Source organism: Asparagus officinalis, chromosome 3 (genome assembly GCF_001876935.1).
Source record: "Asparagus officinalis chromosome 3, Aspof.V1, whole genome shotgun sequence".
In the NCBI taxonomy this organism is placed as follows: domain Eukaryota; kingdom Viridiplantae; phylum Streptophyta; class Magnoliopsida; order Asparagales; family Asparagaceae; genus Asparagus; species Asparagus officinalis.
In genome coordinates, this window is record NC_033796.1 from 101153367 (window position 1) to 101166597 (window position 13231).

The window sequence follows — 13231 nt, forward strand, 5'->3', positions numbered from 1 at the left end:
AATACAGTGAAAGTTTCTAGTGTTAAGTTGCAAGGATTTTAACACGAGGGGGCTTGAAATTTCCAATACTATGTCTGGATTCTAAAAATAGAAGTGTTGAGTGCACAGACATAGTGGGAGTTTGAGTGGTTGTAATCATGAAGAATTTTGTGGACTCAACGTCAATTGATTTGATCAGTGAGGGATTTTATGGTGGAAGACTGTGAATCGTCAAGCACATCACAATGACACAATGGTGGTTTTGTGAGGGGAAATTGACTTGATGAAGTTATTGAATCTCGTCTCGATGAAAGAGTGCTCTAGGAGTCACAGTGGGAGGGTTTTAATCATCTTGGAAATGATTAAATAGCCATAGTGGGAGGTTCTTAATAATTTTTTTATTATGATTAAGAATCAATTGGTTTTGGGTTATCCTTAAGAATATCATGTGTAGTATTCTCCAGGAACTTCCCATTAGAATGCATTGAGGTATTCCACCCCCAGCTTTTTGGCGAACTTGAATCCAATTGTATTTGGCCATGTTGTCGGGTTATCCTTAAAAATATTATGTGTAATATTCTTCACGAACTTCTCATCAAAGGTAGGAAAAAATTTAGCATCGTATACCTGTTGGAGGTTTGGAAAAAAGTTTATACTCGTATACCCGTTGGAGTAAAAAGGAGAAGCAGTTTATACTCATATACTCTTTGGAGTCAGGGAAGACAGTTTATACTCGTGTACCTAGTGGAGTTAAAAGGAGGAGCAGTTTATATTTGTATACTCTTTGGAGTTTGCAGATGTAGTTTAACCTCATATACTTATCGGAGATTAGGTCATCTTTATTTGGCTTGTTTTGCCATTATGACGCCGGAGTCAATTAAGGCTTGGATTTTGTTTTTGAGACCGAAGCAAGCTTTGGTGGGATGAAGAACCCTCCTGTGGTATGAATAGTATTTTGAATCCATAATCCTCTTAGCTCCCTCCTGATCTTTAATAGGTGGTACCTCAATTTTGTCATTAGCGAGGAGGTACTTCAATATGGCTGGAACTTCCTCATCCTGAAAGGAGTACTCTTTTGGGAGTCTCGGATCCGGAGTCCTTCGCTGTTTTTAAGGTTGTGGTTGGGATGTCTGATTAACATCAACAGCAACCATAGGCGTTGTCGGTTGGCTTCTCTCAACGTTTTTCCTTCTAAGGAAGTGCTTGACCTGTTCTCCATGTAGTTTTTATTCATTCTATGTGGTTGATGGGACAACCCCCATGACTTTAAGGACATCGAGGGAGAGATTATGATGGCAGGTATGGAGTATGAACTCTTCTATTACCAAATCTCGACAATTCATCGCCTTCTTCTGAAAGCATTTAACGAAGGTGTCAACTGACTCTCTGTCCTTTTTCTTTTCATCCAGAAAAGCTCCGATCGATACTTCGGTGTCATCATCGAAGAAGTTGTTGAGGAATGAACTTTCCATGTTGTCCCAATAATTGATGCTCCCTAATTTGAGATGTCGATACCAATCGAAGGCCGCCTCGTGAAGGGTGCCCACGAATGACCAAATCATTAGGGGTTCATTCTCGGAGATCACTCCTAGGTGGGGCCTAAAATAAAGTAGGTGCTGAGTGGGTAAACATTTCCCGTCAAACGGTATGAAGTTAATTAGATTATTCTTCGTCGGGTACGTGATTGAATCCTACTCTCTTGGATATGGGCACAGAATGCCCATTCTCCTTACTTCTTGAGTGGACATTAAGGCATTGACCTTATTCTTTAGTTCTTTTATCATCTCGTTTAGCTCTTTTATCATCTCGTTGTCATCTACATCTTCCTTTGAAGGACGTTGAGGAGAATGAGTTGGACCACCTTCAGCGTTGTTATCGATGGGACCATCCCCAGCATCTTTGTTGTCAAGAGGAGTATCCATATTGATATTCTCTTTCACTTCCGAATCGCTGTCTACCTGATTAGTAGTGTAGCAATGACTGGATTCACCGTGCTGGTTTGATAACTCTTAGAGTTGTTGGGCATGTACATCCTTGACCCGTTGCACGGCCATCTCCATTTTGATTTTAAAATCTTCTTTTTGTTTGGCCAAAGCTTCTTGAAGAAGTTGAGCCACTTGTTCGATAGTGATCATGAATACCTCTCGAGCTCGCCCCATGCTAGACATTGTATCGTTGGAGATGATTATAGAGAAAGTATCCGAAAGTTCGTCATTTGAAGATAGTCTTTCATACATCCTCGGGTAATTGCTATGTATGATGGCTTATAGCTGGAGCCAAGATATTCGTTAGGCTATCCCTGAATTGACTTTTCTTCCCGGAGAAAAGTCGGGATTAGCATCACTCGAAGCGAGCACAGACTTTCCTTTGTCAGCCATGTTAATGGTGACTTATGGGAGTTCGTCATCTTGAATGGCTGGTCTTCTTTTACGGGAGCGTCTTGATTTGGATTTTGACGCTTTAGTGAAAAGCCTTCGGAATACTGAGGCCCTCTATGGAGCAGTCTTAGGGTAGCTACACTCTGATAAGATTACCCTGATTAACCTCTCACAAGGGAAGTGCGAGTCTAATTTTGGGGTACTTCTCTTTCGAGATTTATTTGTACCCCCAGCCTGATAGTATAACTCATCGACGTTGTGGTCGGAGCAACCTATCAGCTGTTGATTTGATTCCCCATGTATGACGTTATAATGTAACAAACACGTCTTCTTCCAAGGATGTAATGCCTTGTTGGCGTTCGCAGGAGTCACACGTTTATAATTACACCTTCGTGCATGTGGAATCCCAATGGGGTCCCGATCTTCCATACGAACTCCTAAGCGGGTGGTTCCAGGAATCAATTTGTTAGGAGGGCGCATACGACCCCTTGTCTGAATAGTTGTTCGGGAATTATTCAATGGATCCAAGCGTTCCTTAACAGGAGCTTTGCCTTGATCTTTGTGTAGGGGACCAAGGTGATCCTTCAATGGAATTATGAATTTGAAGAGATCCACGCTACCGTAGGGCTTCCCCAGAGGTACGGGAACAAGAGGAGCAGGATCGGAGGTTGACGGAGGCTTAGAAGAAGCTTTGGAGCCAGAATTTAGTAAGAGACACGACTGGTGTCTCTCCCCAAGTGGAGGCATCTTGGCTGTTTTCGGTGTCGTTTTAGCGCTGCTTTAGCCTTTGTCATCCAGACTTGTTTGGATTTTGGTAATTCCTTGAGAAACTCTTCCTTTAGTAATTCTTATACCTTTTGCATAAGGATCCGTGTATGCACAAGGAGTGTACGGTGCTTCTGGATGCGCTCCTCAAGAGTAGAATGAGTTCATTTGACACGAACCCATTTGTTAGTCGGCGGTTGGGAGGAGGACCCCGATACTTGTTATGACGACAGCTTAGCCACTTGGCACATTTTAAACTCTAGATCCGTTTGGTAGCAGAGTCTATCTACCTGCTCCAAAGCTTTGGCAAATTGACGGGCCAGACGTTGATGGTGCCTCTGACGAGCCCTCTTCGTCAGCACCAGTACGCCTTCAATGGGAAACTCCTTGACCTTTATGGAGTTGTCACGAGCGTCAGATCTAGCTTTCTTGGAGCCCAGAGAGGAGTTTTCAACAACATTCAAAAAAAGATTATCACCCTGAGTCTTCAGATCTGAAGGCCAATTAACTTTCTTCATGGAAGTAGTCTTCCTGCGCTTGCAAGGAGAAGAAGATCTGGAGGAGGAGGAGAAGATGTACTCATCAAACTTTTGTTGGTAAAACTCGTATTTGACCTCTTCATTCACATGGATCTTGATTATCGGCTGCGGCACGACAGCCTCGGCAGCGAGGTTGTTGGTTCCCACTGTGGTCGCTAGCGTGTTCGCATCGGAAATCATTCTCATTGCTTTCGAATCCATTACAACTTTAGGCGTTATAACGATTCAAAATAAAAAAATATAGTCTTTTTATAAGACTTAGCTTACAATGAAAATAAAATAGATGACTTCCTAAGAACACACCCAGAGAGATTGTTTATCGGTCTTTTGCTTGCACGGGATCTTTACCGGTACCGGGATTTATCCGTGGACCACTAACTGATCAGATCGGAATAAAGATTTCATTATATTGAAAATGAGATAAGAAATTAAAGTGACTATCTTGGTAACAATGAGACAATCACTCTTCTCGAGAATGACAGCTAGGTGCGATCTCAAGGGAAATTGATGAACAAGATGCAGATCTCTCGAACTCTTCCTCTCTTTGTGCTGAAGAACTCACCAAGATCTCTTCTTCCTCTCTAAAATTCATGCTCCTCGACTCTCCAATTCGACAAGGCTTCACCGAGACTCTAGAATTCTGGATCTCTGTAAATGAAGGCCTTAGGGCCATATTTATAGGCTTCAGAAGCTCGATTTCGGATAAGAATGACCGATTTACTCTCATCTTCAGTTGTAACCAATTAACCATGTTACAAGATAACTTCAAATTAGTTGGGGAGGTTTTGGATTAGAATATACCAAAATCTTGATGGTTAATAGCGAAAACTGTATTTCAAGGCATGAGACAGACTCTGTGCGACAAGACACAAAGTCTGTCTCGGCCTTGGCCGAGACACACATTGTGTCTTAGCCTTGGCTGAGACACAACATGTGTTTCGACCTTGGTCGAGACAAAACATGTGTCTCAGCCTTGGTCGAGACACATTTTGTGTCTCGGCTTTGGCCGAGACATGACATGTGTCTCGGTTTCGACCGAGACGCTATTTTGCGCGCCTTGACTATTTTTTCTTGTAGTTTCCCGGTCTGATCTTGGAATGATGTTATTCAAAATGCATTGGAAATCCAGAGAAGAGATCTACAATCTCCCATAGGTGAATCACACATGGAGTGGATGAGACACAAGTGACTCTTCGTCTTTCGTGGATGAAACGTAACTCCCGATCGAATCGTCTTTTCGTTATTATGCTGTCCTATTGATTCGTACACTTCGTCGACTCATGTTATGTGCTTGTCAGCATTATAATCCACTTTGACTCAGATTAATGATGTTCATCGTCTTCTCTCCATCTCGAGCTTCGTACAGTAACCTATAGGCATATTTTGATGCCTACAACTAGAGTTATGCATGTTGTGCATAGTCAGCAGTCTAGGAAAATACAAATAAACTTAAAGGCAAATGATCAGCATAAACTTGGGTATAAACCAGATAAATGGGATATAACTCAGAAAACTTGAGGTGGTAATTTTTTTAGGTTTGTGCATGCTGTGCATGTGCAGAAGTCAGGGACAAATAAAAGCTTCCCTATAGATGATAGCTCATGTGTCCAAATTCAAAGGAAGAATCAACAACATCGTGTCACATCTATCAGTAACTCTTTCTCTCACCAGGATACTTTGATCTCTGATCCCTCTACAATTGATAGAGGGGGTATGTTTCTAAAATGAACTTGTCATTTTGGAATGTTAGGGGATTGAACAAATCCTCTAAGCAACATTTGGTGAAGCATTTCATTTCTCAGTATCATCTCTCCTATATAGCTTTACTAGAAACAAAAATAAATGATAGTAAATTGCCTATTACTGTTAGGAAAATTACAAGTTACTGGAGATGGATTTTAAATGTTGATCATGCCAGAAAAACCAGAAATTTGATCATGTGGAATCCCAACATTCTGGAAATTAATATTGTTAGTTCCTCTGCACAACACATCACATATACTATTAAATCCTTGGATGGAAGATTTGAAAGTATTATTTCTTTAGTTTATGGGTTAAATCAATTGGAAGCCAGGAAGGATCTTTGGTTAGATTTAAAGCTCATTCATCAATCTTCTGGAATCACTCCTTGGCTCTTGTGTGGAGATTTTAACTCTGTTATTAGTAATGAAGAGAAGCTTGGAGGTTCAGTGCTCACTGAGACTGATTTAAATGATTTCAGGGACTTCATCTCTGATTGCAATCTCAACCACCTAAATTCTATAGGGTGTTTCTACACTTGGAATGACAAATAAGACTTAAATTCATGGATATGGTGTAGACTGGACAGAGCTTTGGTGAATGATCCATGGTTGCACATATACAACTCTAGTCAGGTAGAATTTCTCCTTCCAGAATTTTCTGATCATTCCCCAGCTTTAGTCTCCATTTATGAAGATAGTATGTTAGGTCAAAGGCCTTTTAAATTTTTTAACATGTGAACTAAGCATGATAGTTTCTTGCCCACAGTTGCTAGTATCTGGCAGAATAAAATTACAGGTTTTAAAATGTTTTCGGTTTGCCCCAAATTAAAAATTTTGAGAAGTGCACTTAAAGACATGAACAAGAGGCATTTCAATAACATCAGTGAACAAGTTCTGAGAGCTAAACAGGCTTTGGAAGAAACTCAGCAAAATCTTCAGATCAACCCTCTATGTCAATCTGTTATCAGCAAAGAGAAGGAATGTATAGCTCTATATAACAAGTTGCTTGATTGTGAAATATCTTTTTACCAACAAAAATCTAGGATTGCCCGGAGTATAAAAGGTGACAGGTGCACTAACTTCTTTCATTCTATCATTAAACTCAATAGGCACCATAGCAAAGTGATGGTCCTTTACAATGACATGGGGCAAAGAATTACAAGTGGGGATGAGATAGCTAAAGAATTTGTATCCTATTACAAGAATCTCATGAGAAAAGCTATTGACACTATTGAACTAGATATTGTTATCATTAAAGTTGGGCCTTGTTTGATAGGTTCTCAAGTCAGTCTATTAGCCAAACCTGTATCAAAAGAAGAAATCAGAGAAGCTATCTTCTCAATTCCTAAAAACAAATCTGCTGGGCCTGATGGACATGGTGTTAATTTCTTTAACTCAACATGATCCATTTTGGGGGATGAGGTATCTCTTGCTAGAGAGGAATTATTTAAACTAGAAAGCTCTTAGGAGTGGTAAATTCTACATCCATTACTCTTATTCCTAAAGTGCAATGTCCCAAAACACCCTCTGATTTTAGGCCCATCTCTTGTTGCAATTTCCTATACAAGTTTATATCTAAAATTCTGGCAAATAGATTAAAATTAGTTATGGGTCATTTGGTGAATGAATCTCAAAGTGCATTTGTAAAAGGCAGACAAATATTAAGAAATATCTTGTTGGCTCATGAATTAGTTAAAGGCTATAGAAGGAAACATATATCACCAAGAGTCACGTTAAACATTAATATTAAGAAGGCATTTGATACCATCAGTTGGAAGTTTCTTAAAGAGATGCTCAAAGGGTTAGGGTTTTCTGACCTTATAATAGATAGGATCATGGCATGTATATCCAGTCCTAAGTTTTCAATCTCTCTCAATGGCTCCCTTCATGGATATTTCAAAGGTGAAAGAAGCTTGAGACAAGGTGATCCGCTCTCTCCCTATCTTTTCATTTTGGGTATGGAATATCTCTCGAGAAGCTTAGACATGCTAAAACATGACAGATTTTTCAAATTTCATCCTAAGTGTGGAAAACTCAAAATTACTCATCTAATATTTGCTGATGATATGCTATTATTTGGAAAAGGGGATGTTTACTCAGTCCAGAAATTGTTTCTGTGTGTCAAGAAGTTTAGTGAAGTCACTGGTTTGGATGCTAACAAAGACAAGTGCTCTGTTTTCTTTGGAGGAGTTGAAGATACTGTCAAAAATTCAATCAAAAATCTACTGGAATTCTCAGAGGGTGTTCTACCAATCAAATATTTAGGAGCACCTCTTATCTGTAGGAGGTTATCTTATGTAGACTGCAGTGCTTTCATAAACAAAGTGTCCAACCAGCTACAAACTTGGCAAAAGCACGGTAACCTCATTTATGCTGGTAGATTACAAATCATCAGGAGTGTTATTCTGGGTGTTCAAGTATTTTGGACAACAAATTACATATTGCCTGTCAAAGTCACTCAAAAGATTGATGAATTGTGTAGGTATTTCTTATGGGGGTAGAACAAATCAATCTCCTAAAGTCCATTTAGTTGCTTGGCATAGTGTTTTCCTTGAAAGAAAGCAAGGAGGGCTAGGAGTGTTTTCTACTTCTATTTGGAACCTGACAGCCATTTTGAAGAATCTATGGTTCATCTATGTTAATAAGGAAACCCTCTAGATTAAATGGGTGCATGAGACTTATTTGAATCACAGTGATATATGGTGTTTGTAGAAAATTTGGAATAAAAGAATGAAAGAAAATTTTGATTTAAATTCTCTCGGTCTCAATTACAATTGGATTTCGATTATAAAAGAGAGGAGAATGATCTGGATTCTCCCCTTTGTTTAATTCTGGGTTCTTCACGGTGGCGATGGAGTGCCTTTCTCGAATGCTCGCGTCGAGTTTGCTCTCCGTTGACGATCCGAACGTCTTGATTCACTAGAACGGTATCTCCTCCTCACGATTTGACACTGTGGAGAACTTGCAAAGTAAGTTTTAGAACTCTTGATGAGTTGATAACTCTGAACGAGTTTGAAACTCTATGAAAGAGTTGATTTAACAGAAAATCGGTTTGACAAGCCAAAGCCGAAGGCTCCAAGGAACTTTGTCGCTACAGGAAGCTCTAGCAATTTCCCTAAAAAGTAAGCCGAAGATCTCTTCTTTGCTGCCCAAAAAGAAGGATCAATCTTAGAGCCAAAAATCCAGCCCCAACTCAATTGAGTTTCCTATTATTTATAGGGGATTAAGGGGTATAATCATCCCCTTAATTCGCTCCTAAGTGGGGATGAATGGGCTGTAACCGCCCCCTTAAACAGCTTCCCAAATCGTGGGGAAAAACGATTTAGAAACTGTTTAGTTCGTGCTTTGAACGAGTCGAGTCAAACGTTGAAAAATAGCGTTCAGGGCCCGAACTCTGCGTTTTTAGACTAAAAACGCAGAGTTGGGCCTATTTTGGTGCCTGAATGCACAGGTCAAGCTGTGTTGTAAATCTGAAACGCAGAGTTGGGACGCAGAGATAAACTCTGCGTTTTAGACCTGAGACGCAGAGTTGGGACGCAGAGATGAACTCTGCGTTTTAGACCTGAGACGCAGAGTTGGGATGCTACATGAACTCTACATTTTGAGTCCACGAACTCTGTGTTTTGACTCTGGAATGTAGCCACGACCTTTGCGTTTTGAGTTTGGAACGCAACCACGACCTCAGCGTTTTGAATCTCAAATGCGGTCACGACCTCTGCGTTTTGAGTTTAGAACGCGGGGATGACCTCTGCGTTTTGAATCTTGGATACAGATGTGAGCCTCAAGCAGGCTCGGTGAGTTTTAGGCTAAGTCCAATGTTCAGGCGAAGTGCAGTCTCACAGACGGACTTCAGAACATAACTTGCTGAGAAGAACATGTCATAACTTTCAAACCGTAAGTCAGAATGAGACGAATTATATATGAAAATTGGCTATCTCGACGAGATGAAGCTGACCAAACCGACCCCTTAGGGTTTGGTTTGCTTCCTCTATTTTGCCAAATTCCTTCCGGTTTGAGAGATATATGCGCTTTGATATGAAGAGACCGTCAATTTGTAGTCTCTTTTACTAGAGCGTTGCAAAGATCGTCACCTTGTAACCTTCGTCTTGGCTCCTTAAAATATTAGAGTCATCAGATTGTAACTCCCGATGTTGATTGTGAAGGCTGTTGATTAGAGCTTTCATCAGTTGTTGCGAAGGTCATCAGATTGTAACCTTCATCGATCTACGTGAAAGTCTTCAAATTATAGTCTTCTGGAAACCGTCGAATTGTAACTTCTATCATTGGTGTTTGATGAGGATCAGCTATCTGTTGTGATTTTTAGACAGCCTACATATGGCATGTGATTGCAAAAAATGATGATTCTTGGATGTGGAAGTAAATGATAAAACTAAGAGATAAAGCTATACTTCATTGCGGGGGGATTGATAATCTTTTGAATCTTCTTAGTACATATTTCAATAACTCAAAATCTCAGTTATCTGCTCTGTACAATGCTCTTTCCCCAGCTTCTCAAAGGATGCCATGACATGATACAGTGTGGGACAAAATGTGCTACCCTAAATATTCTTTCATCTGTTGGCTTGCAGTTTAAAACAGACTGCTTACCCATGATAGACTGATGAGAAGAGGTGTTATAAATGCTAATATGTGTTGCTTATGCTCGGGTGATAGTATGGAAAGTCGTAATCATCTTTTCTTTGAATGTGGTTTCTCAAGTGAAGTGTGGAACTGTATTATGAACTGACTAAAATTCAAATGGAAGGCATGTGATTGGAGGCTCCTCGTGGACTGGTATTGTTCAAGGCTAAAGGGAAAGGGATTCAAGCAAGGAATTAAGTGCATGCCTCTATCAGCAACTATCTATAGAATCTGGAATGAACAAAACATCAGATTTTTTAGCAAAAATGCAGAAGTGTGGAGCAATTGGTTAAGGACATAAAGATGGATATATTCTCTACAAATCTAAATATTCCCATATTAGATGGAAATAGGGATTGGTTGCTTTCTTTGTAAAGCCCTGCATGAAGGGAGTTTGTTAGAGTATGTTGTTTTCAGTTTTTGATATCTCGTATGATATAATAAGATTCTTGATGTACATAAATTTCTCAATTTGGTAAATGAATAAAATCTTTTCATTGACCAAAAAAATCTTGTGAGAGATGTATGATCATGGCTTTAGAATTTAAGATTGTTATTATAATTTCATTGTCACTTGGTCAGTAAGTCTCTCATGTTATATTTGTTTTGCAAAATTCCCCATCGAGTAATGCTTAATGTATAGTTAGTGGCTAATTATATGGTTGACAAAATCCCCATCGGATAATGTGAACCATATAATTATGATTTATGTAGCACTTTCTTGTAGCTAATTATATGATTTACAAAATCCCCATCGGGTAATGTGAATCATATAATTATGTTTTCTATGGTAGCAGATAATAGCTTACTATATGGTTTACTAGATCCCATCGGGTAATGTGAGTCATATAATATTTTTTTTGGTCAATGAAATATATTTTATTCATTTTCCAATTGAGAATTTTAAGAACATCAAAACAATCCAGAAAAAACTAGAAGACAACTATGAAAGAAAACTTTACATTTGCTCAATCTTATCTTTTATGTAAGGAGAAACTTTATCATTCAAAACTTTAGAGAGGATGGATAGCTTCACAGTCCGAAACAAGAATTCAGGGCCTCTGGCTTTGTGCTGGAAAATCCTCTGATTTCTTTCTTGCCATATAGTATAAACTAATACTGATAATGCCAGTCTTTTTAGTTTTTTCATAAAACCCAAACCCTTCAGTCTCAAGTTGTACCAGTCAATGATACAATCCCAATTGCATGATTTCCAATTATAATTCAACCAATCCATAACTCTATTCCATATACTAGTTGAATATTCACGTTCAAAAAAGAGGCGTCTGCAAGTTTCCTACTGCTGGTAAGAACACAGAACACAGAGATTTGTGTCAAGCATCCTCATGTGGCATAGACTATCTTGCGTTAATAATCTAGAATGAATGACTAACCATAAGATAAAAGAATGCTTAGGGTAGAGCGAACCATCCCAGACTGTTTTCGACCAAGCAACTTGAGCATTTTGTTGAATTAGTTCAATGTAGATAGAAGATATATAATTGAACCTTCCCCTCAGAGCAATTCATGTTGATAACATTTTGAATATTTATAACATTACTTAATTTGTCAATCATCATATTCCTCACTTTAAGAAGTTGCTTCCACATCCAAGAATCATTCACCCTTATTTAAACTTGCCATATAATATTACTAATATTACTTAGCAACACTAAAAGATTAATCACTACAGACATGGAATTTCATTGTGCTATTCTAGCAGAGGCTTAATCGCGTGTAATTGTAAGCAATCTGTCAATGAAAGTACATATAACAAAATTAGTAATTCATAAATTACATACCTCCATGATGAACTTGATTAACCTTCTCCAAATGATCATCAACTTCCGTAGTGTCATCCGTAGATCGATTATTTATCTTTTCCATTATAGAGAGAATTTTCTACAAGTGATTAGCTTGCACCTTTCGACTAGAGATGTTGAATTGCAACTTCACTTTTAGGACCCGGCCCTGAATGTATATATATATCTATATAAGAAAAATGTTTTTACCATCTCTAGAGATAAACCTTTTCACCTCCCCATGTGAAGTTATTGCTAGCCATAATTGTTCACATTAATATGCCAATAAATCCATAATAAAATTATACACATGACCTTCAGGTTCTAAAATAAGTTTCATAATTCTAGTAAAGTGCCATGGAGCAACACTGTTTGGGGAGGTTTGAACTATCCTAAACATTCCTTTATTTGTTGGCTTGCTGTCCAAAACAGGTTGCAAACAAGGGATAGATTGATGAAGAGAGGGATCGTAAGTGAAAATATGTGCACCTTATGTTCCGGTCAAGAGAACAGAGACCACTTATTCTTTGATTGCCCTTTTTCAAGTGAGATTTGGAACTAGGTGATGTTGTGGCTCCAATTCAAATGGAGAGCCTGCAATTGGCATAATCTTCTGGACTGGTACTGTAACAAGCTTAGAGGTAGAGGTGACAAAGTGAAGATCAAAAGACTGGCGTTTACTACCACCCTGTACAAAATTTGGTGTGAACGCAACTGTAGAATCTTCAAACAACAGTGCAGGAGCAAAGACCAATTGATAAAGGAAATCAAGATGGACATACTGATCATTGTCCTTAATAGCTCCTTGGCGGATAACCTCAAAGAATGGATTAGTCTCTGTTAATAGCTTAGAAAGATATATGATCTTTTTTTTGATTTGTTTTTGATTTCTTGATACCTCACAAAGGAGGTTCTTGATGTTCTCAAAAGCTTACATTTGGTGAATGAATAAAATTTATTTCATTGACCAAAAAAAAAATAAAATAAAATAAAATAAAATAAAATAAGTTTCAAAGTTTAACATAATTAGGAAATTAATAATATTGCGAAATCATTAAAAATCTTACACGGATGCACTAGGCGATTCAATGCAGGTCTTCGCAATTAAAAAATAAAAATGTCAGTACCATGAAATATCTTTAAAACAAAGAAAATAAAAACATAATTTCATAACTTTTTCTTCTCATGTGCGACTATACTCACGTTGTAACAACAGTTATGCACCAATCTAAAGATATAATTAAACCATATTCTCATGTGAACATACATGGTAATTATGAAATCAAGTGAATTATATATGTTCAGGGTGTTTAGGAAGACTTATTTTTAAGCTTTTAAGTTATCCTAACTTTTAGTGGCCGGCTTTTGGTTTTTTGGATAAAAAT